Raw genomic sequence first — 19,845 nt, forward strand, 5'->3', positions numbered from 1 at the left:
TTTTCTGCTAGAATTTGTGCAAGCTAAAAAGAACTCTTGCTGGACTGTTTCCTCTTCCCTAAAGTAAGCAAGAAAATAAGATGCACTCAGAACTGTTCTCATTCAGATTCCATTATATGCTTATTTCACAGTTTCTATGTATATACCATTTATGTAATTGTTCTTTACACTAGTGCCTGTCAGTAACTGAATCTGAGCTTGGGGAAATTAATTTTTTTTTTTTACTGGACTCTAGTCCTATTTTCTCTAGTTATTATCATTCCTGAACATCTTTTCAACTCTTTGCATGAGGTGGCCAAAGTACTGGAGTTTCAGCTTTAGCATCATTCCTTCCAAAAAGAAATCCTAGGGCTGATCTCCTTCAGAATGGACTGGTTGGATCTCCTTGCAGTCCAAGGGACTCGCAAGAGTCTTCTCCAACACTACAGTTCAAAAGCATCAATTCTTCGGTGTTCAGCCTTCTTCACAGTCCAACTCTCACATCCATACATGACCACTGGGAAAACCATAGCCTTGACTAGATGGACCTTAGTCGGCAAAGTAATGTCTCTGCTTTTGAATATGCTATCTAGGTTGGTCATAACTTTTCTTCCAAGGAGTAAGCATCTTTTGACTCATTGGAAAAGACTTTGATGCTGGGAGGGACTGGGGGGAGGAGGAGAAGGGGACGACAGAGGATGAGATGGCTGGATGGCATCACTGACTCGATGGACGTGAGTCTGAGTGAACTCCAGGAGTTGATGATGGACAGGGAGGCCTGGCGTGCTGTGATTCATGGGATCACAAAGAGTGGGACATGATGAATGACTGAACTGAACTGAACATCTTTTAAGGTGATCTGAGAATCTACTTAGAATTAAGCCCTTAGGATGAGAATAGCAGTGGGATGTTTTAAGAACTCCCAAGGCTGGAAGAGACAAAAGAACCTACTTAGCTAAGCTGGCCTTTCCCTTGGGACACTTCAACAATCTGCAAAGCTTTAATTTGCCCAATTGCTCCCTCCAATTTCCTAGGCAGGGAGTTTACTCATCCTAGCTCCACCCCCTTGGGGGAACTCCAAGAACCGTGATCAGACCTACTTTAGAAAACAGCTGCTGCATTGCTTGAGTTTCTCTCCTCCAAAGTCCCTGTTTAAATTTCCGATGGCTCACTGAATGGATCTCCTTTCAGAGTCCAGCTTAAGACCCTATTTCTTCCCTGATCCTTTTCCTTCAAAAATTGAGATACATTTTTTTTTACAAGTCCCTGTGTCCTTTGCCATGAATTGGAACTTCAGCTAGAGAGCATTTCTCCTGTTGCTGGTGCTGTCAGCATAGCTCAGCTGTCTGCCCCCTCCTCACATCGATTCTGGTGTTTGTTGGTTTTTTTGTTTTTTAATTCATTTATCTCCACTTTACATCTTAAAAGAGTTGCAAGAGTGCTCAGTCTTATCAGACTCTTTGCGACCCTATGGACTGTAGCCCACCAGGCTCCTCTGTCCATGGAATTTTCCAGGCAAGACTACTGCAGTGGGTTGCCATTTCCTCCTCCAGGGCATGTTCCAAACACTGGGATCGAACGCGAGTCTCCTACATCACCTGCACTGGCAAAGAGATACAGAATGACTTGTCGTTCTTAACTCATCACCCAGTACTTCATAGGGTGTTCTAGTTTATTTCTCATAGACAAGTCTAGCTCTGTCCTGCTGTAAAAAGCCTGACTGCCAGCCTCAAGGGTTGGGTCTATTCCAACCCCCTGTAACTGAAGATTTTCTCCTGTCACTCACAGTTCAGTAGAGCACAAGTTACCACCAAGCCCTCAAAACATGATTAATGGCACTCCAGAGGAGGTGCCAAGCTCTTTCTTGCAGCCAAGACTTAAGCTTAGCAAGGGGGACCCAGCCTTCCTGGAATCCCCCGGTGATTATTTGCCATCTTCCCCGCTTGATTTTGCCTACTGACAATCAGTAAAGCCCAGAAAACTTGAGCTTCCTCTTAGACTGTTAACCTGAAAAAAAGTACCTGAATAACACTCAAGGGAGGGGATAGTTACATAAGAAGAAGTAAGGATAACTCTTTCTAATTTACAAAAAGCTTTCATATGTATTGCTTTGATTATTTTGGCAATTAAGTGGGAATTATTTTGGCTTCACACTTGTATAAAATGAGAAGAGTAAACCTAAATTCTAAATAAAAAGACTGTATCTTTGATTTCCTTAAATTTCTCTCCCTAAAGAACCTCATATTTCTCTTAGACTCTGGGCCCGGTTCATTTTATTGCTTGGGCCATGGTTTTTCTAAAATTTGAGTGTAATTGCTTTACAATGGTGTGTTAGTTTCTGCTGTACAATGAAGTGACTCAGCCATATGTACACATATATCCCCTCCCTCTCGAAACTCATTCCCGTTCCTCCCCCATCCACTCATCTAGGTCAAAACAGAACACCGAGCTGAGCTCCCTGTGAAACGGAGCAGGACCCTATGGTCCTTGCCCTGCATGTCGTCTGCCTGCCTGTTGTCTGTGGAAAACTTTAGTCAAAGAATAATCATAAAAGAGAGAAATGCTGAAACAAAGGAAAAGAGTCAAAGGAGACTAAATAATAATAATACAGTCATTAAGCAGAGTCAAAGACCTTTAGTTCTTTCTCAAGGTCTATAGATAATATTCAGAGCCATATCCTGTGAGCTGTCTCACAGATATTAAAACACTGGGTGGGAGAAGTGAACTGTATGATGATCAGACTGCACCCAGGACATGAGCTGCCACAGTCTCAGTGACTGGCTGCAAAGAAATGGAAACAAATGGACCTGGAACTAAAGATTAACCATACCCCAAACAACTGAGATGATGTTGGTCAGACCACTGATGACCAATCTGTTGAAGATGGCTGTTAGAGATGACTGTGCTGTTTCCACGTGTAGCTCAGTTAAGGTCTCTTTGTGCAAGAAAAAGAAGAATGTATGTTTCAAAGCTATCTTCCTAACAAATGTGAATGTCATTTTGTATCCAAGGAAACCTAACTCTTCAAGAGTGAAAACAGAATTCATCAGGCCTACTGGGAAGAACCTACAGACCAGAGTTTGTGGGGTCTTCAAGGGTGAAAGGTCAGATTAAAGATCTTACAAACTGTTCTTTTGTGATCTGTTTTTAAATGAGTAAAACAATATCTGACTTCTCATTCAGTGCTCACATTGATAAACCTTGTTTCAAATCTACCAAAAAAACACTCATTTTATAAGTTTCCCTAACCGTATTAAAAGTATTTTCATCATAATTTCCTAGTAAGTAAAAACCTATTTTACAATCATATTCCTCAAATGATTTTTCTAGAAATAAAACCAGTTGCCTGGCATTCGACCTATCCTGCAAATACCATGCCAATTCAAAACTAAAACACCTTCACATTATGTACAGATGAAAAGCAAACACATTATCATGGTAGAATTGTTATTGAGACTCCTATAATCTGTCTTAAACGTCCCTTCTATTAACCTTTTTCTTGTTCATCCTTCATTCCAGATTATTTTGAGTTTTGATAGACATGGCCAAATGAGCCTTCTAATTTGTATCCAGTTATAGTCCCTGGTAAGGTGTAGAAATGCCTGTTTCATCACACTGGCCCCACCATGGTTATAATGCTTGCCAAACTAATTCACAAATTTTAATCTAATTGTTTTAATTTCTAAGCTTTTGATTATTAATAAAATAAAACATTTTCTCAGATGTTTATTGGCCATTTATATGTATTTTTCTGGTTTGACTATTAAGTCTTTATATCAAGTGTTTCTATTGATATGTTCACTTTTATCTTAACAGCTGCTTTTAGGAGCTCATCAGGGCATAGATATCAGCTCTTTGTCACTCATGTTATAAATATTTGCCCATGATTTGTCTGTGGTCTTTTAACTTTTTATGTTGTCCTGTTCAGCCCAAACGTTTAAAACATTCATGGAATCACATCTGTCAATCTCTTCCGTTATGGATTTTAAATCTGGGGTCATGTTAAAAGTTTTTTCTATGTAAATATGGTAAAAAAAAATATATCCTCTTATATTTACTTCTCACACTTCTTTAGGCAAGTTCGTTGGTTTGTTTGTTATACACATTTAAATCTTCAATCTTCCTGAAGTTATTTTAGGTTTTGGTATAAAATAGGGCTTTAGGGCTTCCCAGGTGGCTCAGTGGTAAAGAATCTGCCTGCCAAGTGGAAGACAAGGGTACAATTCCTGGGTCAGGAAGATCCCCTGGAGGAGGAAATGGCGACCCACTCTAGGATTCTTACCTGGGAAATCCCATGGACAGAGGAGCCTGGTGGGCTACAATCCACACGCTCACAAAAGAGTCAGACATGACTTAGTGACTAAACAACAAGGGCTTTACTTTCCTTTTCCTCCAAATGAATAGTTAGCTATCCCAACTACATTTCTTGACTGAACTATTCTTTATCAAGACCACCTAGAAAAATCTTTATCAATTTTAAAGGTACATACTGTCATCATAAAACTCTAACCTGAATATTTTTAAAATTCTATGCTGTCTTTGTCTTTTCTTTTGCTAGTTACTTGCTTAATTAGCATCTGGATCAACAGCATAGAAGAGTGTTATGTTATATGCCTAAGAACTATATCATTAAGTGTCTCATTAGAAAGAATTAACCTGATATTCTTAAGCTATTAAGCACGGGAATGTCATCAAGCAAAACTGGGCCAAAGTACAAACAAAAAAGTCTAAAAGGTTTTCATGGAAAATATAATCTGCTTAATCCAAAGTCTCTTTACCCAAAACGTTGCAGGTGTGAACCAGTCCTAACACCACATTTTTATAGTAAATGTCTGCTTATCCCTAAATAATAGAGGAACCCTTATGACCAGATTTTTTTAAAATTTTATCTTATGAGGAAGACGCAAATGATAAAGAAATTATCTTCAAGACTTCATTTAAAGTCTTTATTTCAAAAGACCTTCTTTAAAGCAAAACAACAATTTTCACTGTCTGTGGGCCTCTGAAGATTAAAAACTGACATTTGCACTGAGAACCCAGAGACTATGAGGACCAGATCATCCTCATCAACAAAATTTAACTGTATTTTGCACTTTTTTCATGTCTGTTCACCTTTTTGGATTTTATTTCTTCAACTGACCATGCACAGGAGATTTACAATAACTCTAGAAAATGCTAGGGCACTTTCATACTTATTAATTCTTATGGATATTTGTCCTCCATATGCCAGAGCCCAGGTTTTCATCTGCCATTGAACTGGAGCTTCTATGAGATTCTCTGTGGCTTGCTGGGGGGTGGGGTGCTATAAGAGGCCCCTCTCCCCACATTTCCTCTGGTTTTGTGTACTGCAGTGGTGGAATTCAGCAAGACTAGAAGCAGCTGGGCATGGGAGACGGGGTGATGCTCTACATCTTTTGCACCATCCTTTTAGGTTCCTAGGTTATTTTCACAGCTATTAACCATGTATTCAGCCCAGAATTTTGAAGGCCTTGACATCCTTCAAGCACATCTCTGCTCAAACACAATCTATGTAACTATGGGTATTCCTTGCCAAAAATCTTTAGAAAGAGAACATTACAGAATATTTTGAAAATTGCAAAGACATATGTTTAGATTGGGTGGAATGTGGTTTCATAAGGTGTTTTTGTTTGTTTAGTCACTAAGTCATATTCGACTCTTTTGTGATCCCATGGACTTTTGTGACTCTATGTACTATAGGCTCCTTTGTCCATGGGATATGCCAGGCAAAAATAATGGAATGGGTTGTCACTTTCTTCTCCAGGGGATCTTCCCAACTCACAGATCAAACCTGCATCTCCTGCATTGGCCGGTGGGTTCTTTACCACTGAGTCACCGGGGAAGCCCACATGAGTGTCCTTAAGCAAAACTGAATTCAGTGACATTGTTGTGGGGAAGCCATTCCTCTACTTTCTGAGTTGTTCACCCTGGGGACACACCCCAGCCACTGCTCACATCCTTCCATACCAAGTACCCTATTGCTTCTTCCAGTTCATGGTTGCACCAAACCAAAGTGCTCAGAAAGCCTTCCTCAGTGATCAATGCAAAGAAATAGAGGAAAACAATAGAATGGGGAAGACTCGAGATCTCTTCAAGAAAATGAGAGATACCAAGGGAATATTTCATGCAAAGATGGGCTCAATGAAGAACAGAAATAGTATGGACCTAACAAAAGCAGAAGATATTAAGAAGAGGTGGCAAGAATACACAGAAATACTATACAAAATAGATCTTCACGACCCAGATAATCAGGATGGTATGATCACTCACCTAGAGCCAGATATCCTGGAATGCAAAGTTAAGTGGGCCTTAGGAAGCATCACTACAAAGAAAGGTAGTGGAGATGATGGAATTCCAGTGGAGCTATCTCAAATCCTGAAGGATGATGCTATGAAAGTGCTGTACCCAATATGCTAGCAAATTTGGAAAACTCAGCAGTGGCCACAGGACTGGAAAAGGTCAGTTTTCATTTCAATCCCTAAGAAAGGCAATGCCAAGAATGCTCAAACTACCGCACAATTGCACTCATCTCACACGCTAGTAAAGTAATGCTCAAAATTCTCCAAGCCAGGCTTCAGCAATACGTGAACCGTGAACTTCGAGATATTCAAGCTGGTTTTAGAAAAGGCAGAGGAACCAGAGATCAAATTGCCAACATTTGCTGGATCATCAAAAAAACAGAGAGTTCCAGAAAAAAAAAATCTATTTCTGCTTTATTGACTATGCCAAAGCCTTTGACTGTGTGGATCACAATAAACTGTGGAAAATTCTGAAAGAGATGGGAATACCAAACCCCCTGACCTGCCTCTTGAGAAATCTGTATGCGGGTCAGGAAGCAACAGTTAGAACTGGACATGGAACAACAGACTGGTTCCAAATAGGGAAAGGAGTACATTAAGGCTGTATATTGTCACCCTGCTCATTTAACTTATATGCAGAGTACATCATGAGAAACGCTGGACTGGATGAAGCAAAAGCTGGAATCCAGATTGCCGGGAGAAATATCAATAACCTCAGATATGCAGATGATACCACACTTAGGGCAGAAAGCAAAAAAAAAACCTAAAGATCCTCTTGATGAAAGGGAAAGAGGAGAGTGATAAAGTTGGCTTAAAGCTCAACATTCAGAAAACCAAGATCATGGCATCTGGTCCCATCACTTCATGGCAAATAGATGGGGAAACAGTGGAGACAGTAACTGACTTTATTTTGCGGCAGGGGGGTGGGGGGTGGAGGTGGGGGTGGGGCTCCAAAATCACTGCAGATGGTGACTGCAGCCATAAAATTAAAAGATGCTTACTCACTCCTTGGAAGAAAAGTTATGACCAAACTAGACAGCATTTTAAAAAACAGAGACATTACTTTGCCAAGGAAGGTCCATCTAGTCAAAGCTATGGTTTTTCCAGTAGTCATGTATAGATGTGAGAGCTGGACTGTGAAGAAAGCTGAGCACCGAAGAATTGATGCTTTTGAACTGTGGTGTTGGAGAAGACTCTTGAGAGTCTCTCGGACTGTAAGGAGATCCAACCAGTCCATCCTAAAGGAAATCAGTCCTAAATATTCATCAGAAGGACTGATGTTGAAGCTGAAACTCCAATACTTTGGCCACCTGATGCGAAGAGCTGACTCTTTGGAAAAGACCCTGAAGATGGGAAAGATTGAAGGTGGGAGGAGAAGGGGACGACAGAGGATGAGATGAGTGGATGGCATCAACAGACTCAACGGACATGAGTTTGAGTAAACTCCGGGAGTTGATGATGGACAGGGAGGCCTGGTGTGCTGCGATTCTTGAGGTCGCAAACAGTAGGACAAAACTGAGTGACTGAACTGAACTGAAAGTACCAAAAAATGTTACTGACACCCTAGTTTGAATGAATGTGTTCATTTACTTTTCCTAAGAGGATATTTCTATCTCTTTAATTGCAGTACGAATGACATCAGAGGGCACAAGGACACCAAAGTATGGAGCCCCTCGCCCTCAGTGCAACAAGACATAAACCCTTCATGAGAACCCTGTCCCTGTTTCCAAAAAAGAGTAAAGGAACACACTGTCTTTTTAAAGAAGCAAGATATACATACCTATGAGGCACGTCAGCAACAATTTATATCAACTTGTAGTCATGCATTAAATAGGAGTGTGTGCAAGTCAAGCCTCTTAGACTCAACATGTTCATGCTCCAATTTTAACACCTTATGCTCATGGCTACTATTTTGCACATTAAATAACTAGAACAAGAAAAGCTGAATAATTTGCTCAAGATTATGCCACTTGGTAATGGCAACCCACTCCAGTTTTCTGGCCTGGAGGATCCCATGGAAAAAAGAGGCTGGCAGGCTACAGTCCATGGGGTCGCAAGAGTCAGACATGACTTAGTGATTAAACTGCCAATAGTTGAATAAAGTACTCTGTGTGGTCATATAACGTACAATCCTTTTAAATTTGGGTTATGGTTGAATAATTAGTAGTTGTTTTATTAAAAACATAGCAAAAGGTTTGTGTTAATACTCTGATAAATTACAAAATGTATTTTAACCTGATTTTGTTACTTCCCTCGATTCTGTAACCTCCAGCCTATCATGTGTTATTACCAGGTTTGATTTAATGGATTTGTCCATGGAAATGCCTAAGTCATCATTCCCCTGCATCTCTGCAGCCTGACCTTCCTTCCATACCTCCTTTGGCAACTTCCCATGATTTAGTCTTTGGTATGCCTGGAAAATCCTATGGACGGAGGAGCCTGGTGGGCTGCAGTCCATGGGGTCGCTAGGAGTCGGACGCGACTGAGCGACTTCCCTTTCACTTTTCACTTTCATGCATTGGAGAAGGAAATGGCAACCCACTCCAGTGTTCTTGCCTGGAGAATGCCAGGGACAGGGGAGCCTGGTGGGCTGCTGTCTAAGGGGTCGCACAGAGTCAGACACGACTGAAGCGACTTAGCAGCAACAGCAGCATGGATGAATTAAATTGAATATCAGGCTTCCATACATGGATTCTTCATGAAAAAGAAGAAAAAGGAAAAGGAAAATGACTACGTTTCAAGACCTGTCAGAAAATATAACGTGTCCCTTTGTACTTATTTAGGGGAGAGAGATGAGGAGGTGACACAAAACGTCAGTTTGTGGATTTTCAGAGCCCAGAGAAGAAGTTAAATTGGGAAAACTCCTGGAAATATAGCAATTAGGTCAAATCTTAAACTAATTCATCCTAAAGGGAAAATAGACTTGATCTTCTTAGATGGCTCAGTGGTAAAGAATCCACTGCCAGTGTAGGAAATGCAGGTTCAGTTCCTGGGTCAGGAGGGGCCAAGGGAGGAGGAACTGGCAGCCCACTTCAGTTTTCTTGCCTGGGAAATCCCACGGACAGAGGAGACTGGCTGGCTACAGTCCACGGGGTGGCAAAGAGTCAGACACGACTTAGCAACTAAACAACAACAAGACTAATATACTGCCAATTTGTGGAAGTCATGAGATTGAAGTTTATAAAATTATCCTTGGTGGAGCTTTCTTTATTTCAGTCAATCCACCTCCCAGACACACCACTCCCCCAAGAAGAAGGGGTACTGGATTGAAATCGATAGAGAGAAGGTTATGCTTTGAATCAACAACTTTGAGCCTGAGACTCAGATAACATCTCAATTTATATAGTTACCAAAAAACTGAACTCAATTGTATCTGTTCATTGTTTTCTCCACTCTCCATTCCTTTAGTTACCCTTCTTCAGGAAATGGGATATTGAAATATGAGTTTTAATTATTGAGGACTAATCTCAGATTAACAGGTGGTAAGGATGATGCTAAGACACGTTCTAAGGAATCAAATCACAGCATTGGGGCTTACCTGTGATTCCACTCTTCACATCACAGCCCCAGGGAGCCCTTCCTCCGGGGTGATCGTGGCTCAATCACTTCTTGTTCTGTTTGTAAAGACAATCGTAATATCTGAGCCACAGCAGCTCGCTGGCAGGTTCTGTAGCACTTTGCTACCCTGTAGGCAGACAAGCCCAGAACACACCCCCTTCAAGAAGGAAGAGAAAAATACCTTTCTGTTGACTCTCCCTCCCACTTAGAGTCCCTATCAGGCCTGGTAAGAGGGAGGGACTCAGAGCCCATGACCTAACAATTCTCCCAGCAGACAGAAATGACGGAGGGGAAATGGGAGGAAAACGTTCCAGGGGAATGCAGGACACTTCTGTCCTCGATTTGTGTGTTTCACAATGTCACTCTGTCCAGTTTCCACAACCAGCCTCTGGACATCCAGGGTCATACCTCATAAAGCGGAAGGAATGCAGCCCTCCATGTGTAAATTTCAGGTGGGGAGAGGTGGGTCATACCAGTGGGGTATGGCGAGAGACAGATATTATTTCTCCTTTTCTGATTTTCTTGCACAACACTGAATAATGGGCTTGCTGCTTTCCCAGATGAAGCCACCTCAGACTTCTCTTTGAAATACTACAGAATGAAGATGGGCAAAGGAGAGCCCTGGCATGTACGCACAGGACAAATGCTTTCAGTATGCTGTTTGTCCTTAGAAAACCTCATGCTAAACCTTGTTAACTTCTTTCATAAGTTTCTTTCTCCCATCCAAGTTGAAAACTAACACTCTACAGTTACCAATAATTAGAGGTAGCTGACTCTAAATCACTCTGTAACTTGCAAATTATTTGAGGCAGCTTACAATACTAACACAAAATAAAATTACATTAGAATAGACATAAAGACATTGAAACTGTAATAGTTCTATACACAAACTATATATATGTATATGGAATATTGAAAAGAGAAACTATAAAAGTAGAGCATCAACTAAGAGAAAGAATGTAAATTAAAACCTATTAGGTAGTTGCTGTGTTTTGTAAATTGAAAGCTTAACTCTATGAACTGAGCTTCCTAGCAAGGGAAAGAGGAAGCTAGTCTGGTAGACTGCTCTTATTATCAGAAGAGAGTAAATATACACTTTCTCAGGAAGAACAAAAAGATCTTTGGAGCACTAACATCTAATAGAAATCTCTTTTTTTTAGAGAGAACAATATTCCCCAGATTATCAAGGTCCATCATTTCAAGTTGAAGACTGACCTTCAGCGCCAAGCAGGCCTAACCTCAGTGTGATCTTCTTGTTTCCAACACCAGCTTGGCCACTTGGTCCACATCCTTGCTCTTCATGACCGGGCCTGGATCTGGTCCAGTGGAAGAGTTGACAAGAGAATGAAGCCATTCTGCCAACCCCCAGGTTTTCAAGGGCATCAACCATCCCTCCTGTGTCACCCACTAGCCTAGGTGGAATACAGCTGATGTCCTAATTCAGTCAAGTTAATCCCCTTCTCGTCACGTGCCTTTTCAGCAGGATTTTGCCTGTTTTGGAGACGCACCAATGGTAAGTGGAGACCAAATATTCATTGAATATGAAGAGTCAAGGTCTTCTAGACCTGTATGCACTCCTTTGGTTGATCCAGTGCCTAACGTTCTAGGATCAGATGCCATCTTTTCAGTTCAGTGCTGCCTTTTCCTTTTGTCTGTATTAAAATGCAAGAGCTTGTAGGTGCACTTATGTCACTGACATCTCAGTGTTTATAAAATGAAGCTAATATTTACTAATTACTTAGGGAGAAAGTAGCAATAGAATTGGGTGGAGGGGGAGGCGGAGAGGTAAGGAAACAGTGGAAGAGTGAACGGATAAAAAGCATCAATCAGCATGGAACTCGGCCTGGTGAGGGCTGGAGGCTCCAATGACAGCTGTTATTCACCTCCAGCTCTTTGTGCCATGAAGCCCAGCAACTTCCTAGGCACTGATGCATAGCCCCCACAACCAAAGGGATCCCTACTGTTTCTTAGACCAAAGAAATGGTTTCATTTAGCAGATACAGTAAGTCTCCTACATATGAATGAGTTCTGTTCCAAGCGTGCATTTGTAAGTCCAACAAAGTTAGCTTAGGTCCCCAACTAACACAGCTGACCATACAGTACTGTGCTGTAATAGGTTTATAATACTTTTCACACAAATAATGCATTAAAAACAAACAAACAAAAAATTAAGAACACATTTTTAGTCTTACAGTATTGTATCTTGGAAAAATACAGTAGTACAGTACAACAGCTGCCATACAAGTGAACAGGCAAGAAGAATTACCGACTGGAGGAGGAAGGGGAGGTGGGAGATGGTAGAGCTGAAGGATCGTCGGCAATAGGAAACAGAGCGCAAGCTGCAATTTCACTCACATTTGATGTTGCTGGAACCTACATTTCAATGCATCTTTGAAAATCTGCAAGTTGAAGCTTCAATATACAGGGGGCTTACTTTTACAAGAAAATTAAGCATCCAGTAAACATCAGTGGTTTCACGAGTACACTGATTCTGGTGAAACTCTGAATCCAAATAAATGAATATGTTTAATAAGTAATTCTATATTTGATAGAAGGTGATCATAGTAGGCCCAATATTTAGATTGTGTCACAAAGAATCTGCCAGCCAATGCAGGAGCTCCAGAAGATTCAAGTCTGATCCCTGGGTCAGGAGGATTCTCTGGAGGAGGAAAGGGCAACCCATTCCAGTATTCTTGCCTGGCAAACCCCATGAACAGAGGAGTCTGGTGGGCTACAGTCCACGGGGTCGCAAAGAGTTAGACATGACTAAGAACTGAACACTCAGGCATGTCACAAAGAGGGTGTGCCTCTAACTCCAATGACTCACCACCAAACCATTTAATCACCCCTTGTAGCTTCCTCCTGATAATTTGTTAACACACTCGATGCTGAATTTTTCGATATTTCCTGGTTAGGGGATGGGGTGCCTCTGTCACTGCAGAGAACCAAAAGAAAATGGAAGAAGCATAGTGTGAGCCTTGGGGTGACATGTATGACACGTCTTTGTTATGAACCCAAGAAGAGCCACCTTCTGCAAAGGCAGAGTCATGGAAACTCTGCTGCTCTGGTGTGACTGCAGCGCTCCTCCTGCCCCCAAATCTCACACACTAACCTAGGAAGCTGAAACAAGGTTGTTCACCCGATGCTATAAAGGCAGCCAAACAAATGTGGTCCATCTGGCCAACTCTACGTTTCCCTTTTCTCTGGTGGTCTTGACCACAGAGCTTTCTCGGCGAGGCTGGCTCCAGCATCTTACAAATGCTGAAGAAGAGCAAGAAGGAAGACAGGGGCCTGAGGAAGAGCATCAGACCTTCTAACTCCATCTGTTTGTGTTGGTTTCCCGAACAGTCTGATGGCTTCATTTCCAGCAAAAGAGCAGAGTCACAGGAATAAACAGCAATAAACCTGAGGTCTGGGAGAAAGGAAATGGCAAATAGAATCGTGTTATCAGAACTAGTTATCTAATTCTTCTGACCTCAACAAACCTTCCTGGAGAGGCAGTTGTGAGTCTGAGACAGTATCTTAACTGAATCCGCAGGTGGACCTATTAAGGACATGAACCCATGCCAAGGAGTGTCCATCCATCTGATGTGCGGGATATCCTCTGAGCTTGGTTTCTGAGAAGCTCTGATCCAGGAGCAGCAAACACAAGGGGCCACCTTAAATGATATGGTGATTCAAGGGAGGGAGAGGTCCTGAACTATTTCCAGTGGCTTTATTCCATAATTGTGAAAGGGTTAAATGCAATTAAAAAAAAGATTCAGGTATAATTATACAAAAAAAAAAAACTGAAAGGAGAAGTAAAGAAGGGAAGAGTTGATTATAAAATGTAAATTACAGTGAGTAATATGGTAATTTTTACAAATATGGCAAAACAATCAAAACGGATGTAGTCTCTTACCACTCAGAACTAGGACTTAAAGAGAGGCAGATGGGGACTTATTAGACTGTCTGAGGACAAAATTTGGTCAATGTGACTTATAAGAAACTGTTGTGGGGGATGGTGTTATTGCAAAATAATAGTATTGCTATTTAGCATTAATATAAAGGACATTTGGACTTCCCTGATGGTCCAGTAGTTAAGAATCTGCCTTGAAGTGCAAGGGACCAGGGTTCCATCCCTGACTGGGAAGATCCCACTTGCCTTGAAGCAGCTAAGCCTGTGAGTCACATCTACTGAGCCCGCAGGCGACAACTAGAGAGCACGCACACTGCATGGAGAGATCTTCAGTGACTCAACGAAGGTCCCATGTGCTGCAGCTAAGACTGGACACAGCCAATAAATGAATTTTTTTAAAAGACATTGAAGTAAGCAAGGAGAGAGTTTGAAAAACAATAGGAACTTCTCCCAATCACGTAAGAGACAAATCTAACAATCAAAACCCTGGAAGTTGATCTAGACAGCAAAGGAGAGAATGAGATGAACTGTCAAGCGTTGAGAATCAGCTGTTTTTACTGAGCACTAATCATGTTCCAAGGACTGTTCTCAGTCATTTCCATGTGCTTTTATATCCTCAGCACTCTGTGAGGCAGTTACCACTAACATCCCCATTTTACAGATGAGGGAACAGAGGCACAGAGCAGTCAAGGAAATGGTGGGCTACGAGAGGAACACAACCTGACTTCACAGTCTATATTCTGAACATCTACTGCTTCTTAAAGACATACGAGAAATACATAGAGAGGTGCCCAACGCTTGTAAAAGAACCAAAGGAAAGGTAAAGGCAAGGTTGTCTCAGGTACTAATGAGACACAACGTTCTTACCATCTGAACTTTCCATAATCAGCTGGAGAGCCACCAAGACCCCATAGAATCCACAGTTTCATTTTATTCAAGCAGCTTCAAGAGTCATTAAATTCAAGGCCCTGGGTAAATTCAACAGTCAGGAAATCTTCTAACCACTGCCCTTAATCAGTTCAGAATGTACTATGTTTGAATGTCAGAGATAACACTGAGAAGAGAGAACCATCGACTATAAAAGTATTGAGCTTTTTACCCCCTACTCTGCCTGTCTTTAAAGTGAAAATTATGCAGCAGCACCTCCCCCCCGCCCCCCAAAAAAAGGAATTCCCTGAGAGACCAGCGGTTAGGACTTGGGGCTTTCACTCCCAGGGCCCGGGTTCGATCTCTAGTCAGGGAACTAAGATCCGGCAAGCTGTGCGGCCAGCAGAAAGAATAAAAAAATAAAATAAGAAAGTACTCCCACCTTGGTGGACCCTGCAGACCCTCATGAGGCACATGAAAGACACAACCACAGGCACCAAAACATATCCTTTGTGTTCATGTGATGCTCAGGAAGTCACATGCGCACCTGGCAGGCTCAGTGAAGAAGTTCCTACTAACACAAGCGTGTGTGCTAAGTCATTCGCTTCTCTCTGCGACCCGATGGTCAGTAGCCACCAGGCTCCTTCCTCCATGGGATTCTCCAGGCAAGAATACTGGTGTGGGTTGCCATGCCCTCCTCCAGGGGATCTTCCTGACCCAGGGATCAAACCCCATTTCTTACGTCTCCTGCACTGGCAGGTGGGTCCTTTGCCATTAGCTCCACCTGGGAAGCCCTAATACATTTTCCAAGTTGAATTCTGCTTTTACTACACAGGTTCTAGAGTTCAAACCCTTAACAGTAAGATGTATTTCTCCACCCGCTGAAGCAGCAGAATAAAGTAACACCACAGAGATGGAGAACAGTTGTGAATCTGTTAGATTAGCGGCAAAAAATCCAACAGACGGTCGTTTCATTACCCCCAAGGGTGCATTTCTGAGGATGAAAAGTTCTCTCAGAACAAAATGAATCCTATTCTGTCCCTGGGCACTTTTTCTTTGACATTGTGGCTGTCTTCAGCTTCCTCAAGAGAACTAATATCTGTAGAAGCTGTGACCTGAGATTAAGGCATTCTTTTTTACTTAAGAATTGCTTCTTTTTACCAAACCATAGGTTGACTCCAGGCCTTCCCAGGTGGCTCAGTGGTAAAGAATCCACCTGCCTATGAATCAGGAGACACGGGTTCAATCCCTGGGTCGGGAAGGTCCCCTAAAGTAGGAGATGGAAACCCACTGGAGTATTCTTGCCTGGGAAATCCCATGACAGAGGTGCTTGGCTGGCTACAGTCCATGGGGTCGCGAAGAGCTGGACACGACAGAGCTACTGAGCATACAAGTTGACCCCAAGGCTTCAGAATGTCCTTTAAGCATAGGGAGACATCTAGCGGCCAAGATTCACAACGTGCAAGAAGCCGCCTGTTAACAAAATCGGGTACAACTGCTCAGGTTGCCGTGAGCGCCCAGGGGAAGTGAGGGGAGGAGCGGGCGTGGTCTAACCTCTGAGAATCTGAGCTATTTTGTCCAGGTATTCTACTTGCAGTAGAGTTCACTCATTCATCTACTTAAAATTCATTCAACAAACGTTCATACTAAATGTCTACTAGGTGAAAGATGCTGTGGTTCTGGGGACCTCAAAATCTGTGAATACTTCTATTTGTAACTTTATCACTTAATAGAAAGGCTTGAGCCTAATAGAAAAAGTAGGCCACCAACAATCAATTAAAATCCATTGTGATAAGGGCTACCCGCACTACAGCAGCCCCTAGAAGAGGTACTTGGATCTTTGAGGATTAGGAGGAAGCAAGTCTAAACCACAGGTCTCAGACTGGCACCCTCAGGGCCCCATCTGGCTCACAGATGTGTTTTGCTTGGCCCAGGCAATGTTTTTAAAACTATGGATTTAGTTGCTAACATTTACACATCAGGGGATTTCACATGCAAATTCAGATTTTTGAATTTGGGTATTTTTTGAAATGGGCATGTCTGACAATACTGTTTCCCTATTCCTGCTTTGGTGACATTTAATTGGAGCTGAGTACAGGCTGCCCATATTCTTGTAGCTTTCTTTCATCACTGCCGAGAATGTACTGTTTCAGTGAATTTTTGATAGGTTTCGCATGAACAGGGTAAAAAACTCAAACTTAGAAAAATACATTCATTGGCAAATTAGTCTCCAGTTACGTGTGTTTCACAGCCCACAGATCCTCATCTACAAACGCACACACTCTCGCCAGTTAAACAGTGTATAAATATGTATCCCCCCTTGCAACCTACACTGGAATTCATTTCATCTGGGTTAAATATGTCAAAACAAAATATGAAACTGTAAAGATACTAGAAGGAAAAAGGGAGATGTTGCTCTTGTATCCCTTAATTTGTTGATTTAATGACAAAATCTTTCCAAAGTAAAACCCTAACCCAGACATGACCCAAAGGAACAATACGTATTCAACTATATAAAAAAGATGGGGGTGGGGGGAAGATGCTTCACGGCAAAAAAATGCAAAAAAACAGCACATCTAAATATAAATAATTGGGCCTACCTGGTGGTCTAGCGGTTAAGAATCCACCTTGCAATGCAGGGGGCCACCGGTTCAATCCCTGGTCTGGGAAGACCCCACATGCTGAGGAGCAGCTAAGCCAATGTGTCACAACTGCTGAAGCCTGTACACCCTAGCGCTTGTGCTCTGCAATCAGAGAAGCGCCGCAATAAGAAGCCTGCCCGCCACAGCTGCAGAAAGCCTGCACGCAACCGCAAAAACCCAGGGCAGCCAAAAATAAAAATAAATAAGTAAAACTGAGTCTTAAGAAGTGAAACAAAGAAAGAAAAATATTTGGGAAAAGGCTTTCAATGTATATCTTAAGTGACTCTTTTCTTGAATGTGTAAATAGTTTTCATAAACCTGTAAGAAGAAGTTATACATGTTGAATTACTTTCTGGGCCCAAGATGGGCCCCTGTTGCCTTGGATGTCGCAGATTAACAAACTCCAACCTGGGTAACTTCTGTGTCCTTGTAAACGCTCCACTTGACCTGAAATGCAGTCCATCCAGTCAGCCAAACAGCAAGCCAACTCTGGGCTCTATTCTCATTTCCTTGTTCTTTCTCACCCCAAGCAAGCAGACTCTGCAGCCTGGGTCAATCAGATATTTTCTCTTTGCTCTTCCTTATTCCTTGTTCTTTACCCGGTAAAGCTTCCTGCCTTCTGCCCCATTTTGTACTTCTTTGAATGGAGACTTTCTGCTTCATGAAGTGTTAAATAAAGCTTGTTTGTATCAACTGAATTGTCTTCTTTAATCATTTTTACCACCACCAGAGAGAGAAGTGGATACCAGAGAGAGAAATGATGTGAAAAAAAAAAAATTCTATTATTTTATTTTGTCACATAAATATACGAAAAGCAAGGAAAAGTCTAATATAACCTGAAAAGTGAAAAACAAAACATTAATGAAATATTATGTTTCCCTTCTCAGGTGGGGCAAAGATCAAAAGGCTTGATAATACTGTTACTGGTAGGAGGAAATAAGCAGTCTCATATATAGCTAGTGGCAGTATAAATCAGTAAGTCTCCATCAAATTTTAAAATGCACATATTCTTTAACCTAGCAATTCCATTTTCTAGATATAAAAACTGCACGTATACTTGCTCATGTGCAAAATGATATCAGTATAAGTATGTCCAGTGCAGAATTATTTGTGACATGTGACAATTGGAAGCAATATAAAAGTCCACCAGTAGGTGTGGAGATTGTTTTTATTTAAAACGTCCACACAATATAAACCTCTTTTGTTTTAAGCAACTGGAATTCTGAAATTGTTACCACCATGTGACTCCACTGGCTAATAAAGAAATCAGTTCAAGAGTGGGACAAAAGCTACCCATAAGAGAAATCTGAAAAATTAATGGCTTTTGCTTCTGGTCTGGCTAATATGCAGCAAAGAAACTGTTTCAGGAGACTGAACTAAAGGCAATCCATGTAATGCTATGAAACAGTTGTGAGAACTTGTCTGGCGAATAATAACATGCTGAATAAGCTCATGGTCTTAGGGTTAAGAAGTTAGAATCCCTTTTAACACAGCTATTGGCTCTCTAGACAGTGTAACTCAAAAACATAATTGGCTTTTAATCTATTTTATTCCAATTAGCTCAACGTGCCAGTCACTATGCCCCAGTTCTTTTCCCAGCAGGTACCTTGAGTGTATTGGGCTTTGATGGGAGAACTGTACCTTTGGTCTATAATCCTGGAGCTATTTTGTCCAACTGCAAAGATTTACCTAGACCCACTTTAATTATTCCAGATATTTAAGCAAAAGATTTGAGCATCATACTCTTGACTTGCTCCTTGTCATGAGGCTTAGTTGTAATTGGTCTTAATCACTCAAAGGCCATCTCAGTTTTAATTTTTTCTAGTTAGAAATGGGAATTAGTTACAGCTTCTGTCTGACCAGATCCTGGAGTTTCAGGACTTCTTTTTCTCTTTTCATTCCTCCTTAAGAACAGCCATCCTTTTCTTATAATACATAGTCTAAACCAGCAAAGCAATTAAAGCATGTTTTTTTCTTTTCAGTTATCTACCCATTTGTTCCAACACGGTTGATTGAATAATCCATTTTTCCTCATTGATTTGACATACCACCTGTATTAAATATGAAATTCCCTCATTTCTTTGTGCCCTTTAATGGACTTCACATTCTCTGCATTCATCAGTATCTACTCAAAAACCAGCTTGGCATTATTTGCTATAGCTTCATAATATACTTCTAGATACTTACGCAAGGGAAATGAAACTAATCTATCCACGCAAAGAGCTCTATGCAATGTTCATAGCAGCTTTATTTATAATAGCCCAAATCTGGCAATAACAGGCAAAGGGACAACAAATTCAGACATAGCCATACAATGGACTACTACTCAGAAGATGTGTCATGTTCTTAGTATGATATCTGGGTGTGTAAGCTATAATAAGGAAGTTGTGTTCTGTGCGAGAACAATGCTGTACAAGGTATAAGGTATAAGATATTAGGAATTCCCTGGTTGTCTAGTGGTTAGAACTCTGTGCTTCTACCACAGGGGGTGCAGGTTCGATCCCTGGTTGGGAAACCAAGATACTGCAAGCTGCACAATGTGGCCACAAAATAAAAAAAGGCAAATACAAGGTGTTGCCTTTCT

General features: G+C 41.4%; 1 protein-coding gene across 31 annotated transcripts in view; it reads right to left on the minus strand.

Moving 5' to 3' along the window:
- Positions 1–19,845, minus strand: part of ADGRF1 (adhesion G protein-coupled receptor F1) — an 89,053-nt gene that overhangs the window by 37,783 nt on the left and 31,425 nt on the right. For 7 of the 31 annotated variants that reach the window (XM_069563939.1, XM_069563929.1, XM_069563959.1 and 4 more), the window contains exons 1-3: positions 17,220–17,362; positions 11,070–11,170; positions 9,835–9,910 (exon numbers count right to left, since the gene is read on the minus strand). The exons of 3 other annotated variants lie outside the window; for them this stretch is intronic. The gene's annotated coding sequence lies outside the window, so the exon portion shown is untranslated. Of the gene's footprint in view, positions 1–9,834; positions 10,012–11,069; positions 11,171–13,164; positions 13,267–17,219; positions 17,388–19,845 lie in introns of those variants that run through there. 21 more of the 31 variants (XM_069563946.1, XM_069563942.1, XM_069563930.1 and 18 more) reach the window with 12 other exon arrangements.

Source organism: Ovis canadensis, chromosome 20 (genome assembly GCF_042477335.2).
Source record: "Ovis canadensis isolate MfBH-ARS-UI-01 breed Bighorn chromosome 20, ARS-UI_OviCan_v2, whole genome shotgun sequence".
Classification (NCBI taxonomy): domain Eukaryota; kingdom Metazoa; phylum Chordata; class Mammalia; order Artiodactyla; family Bovidae; genus Ovis; species Ovis canadensis.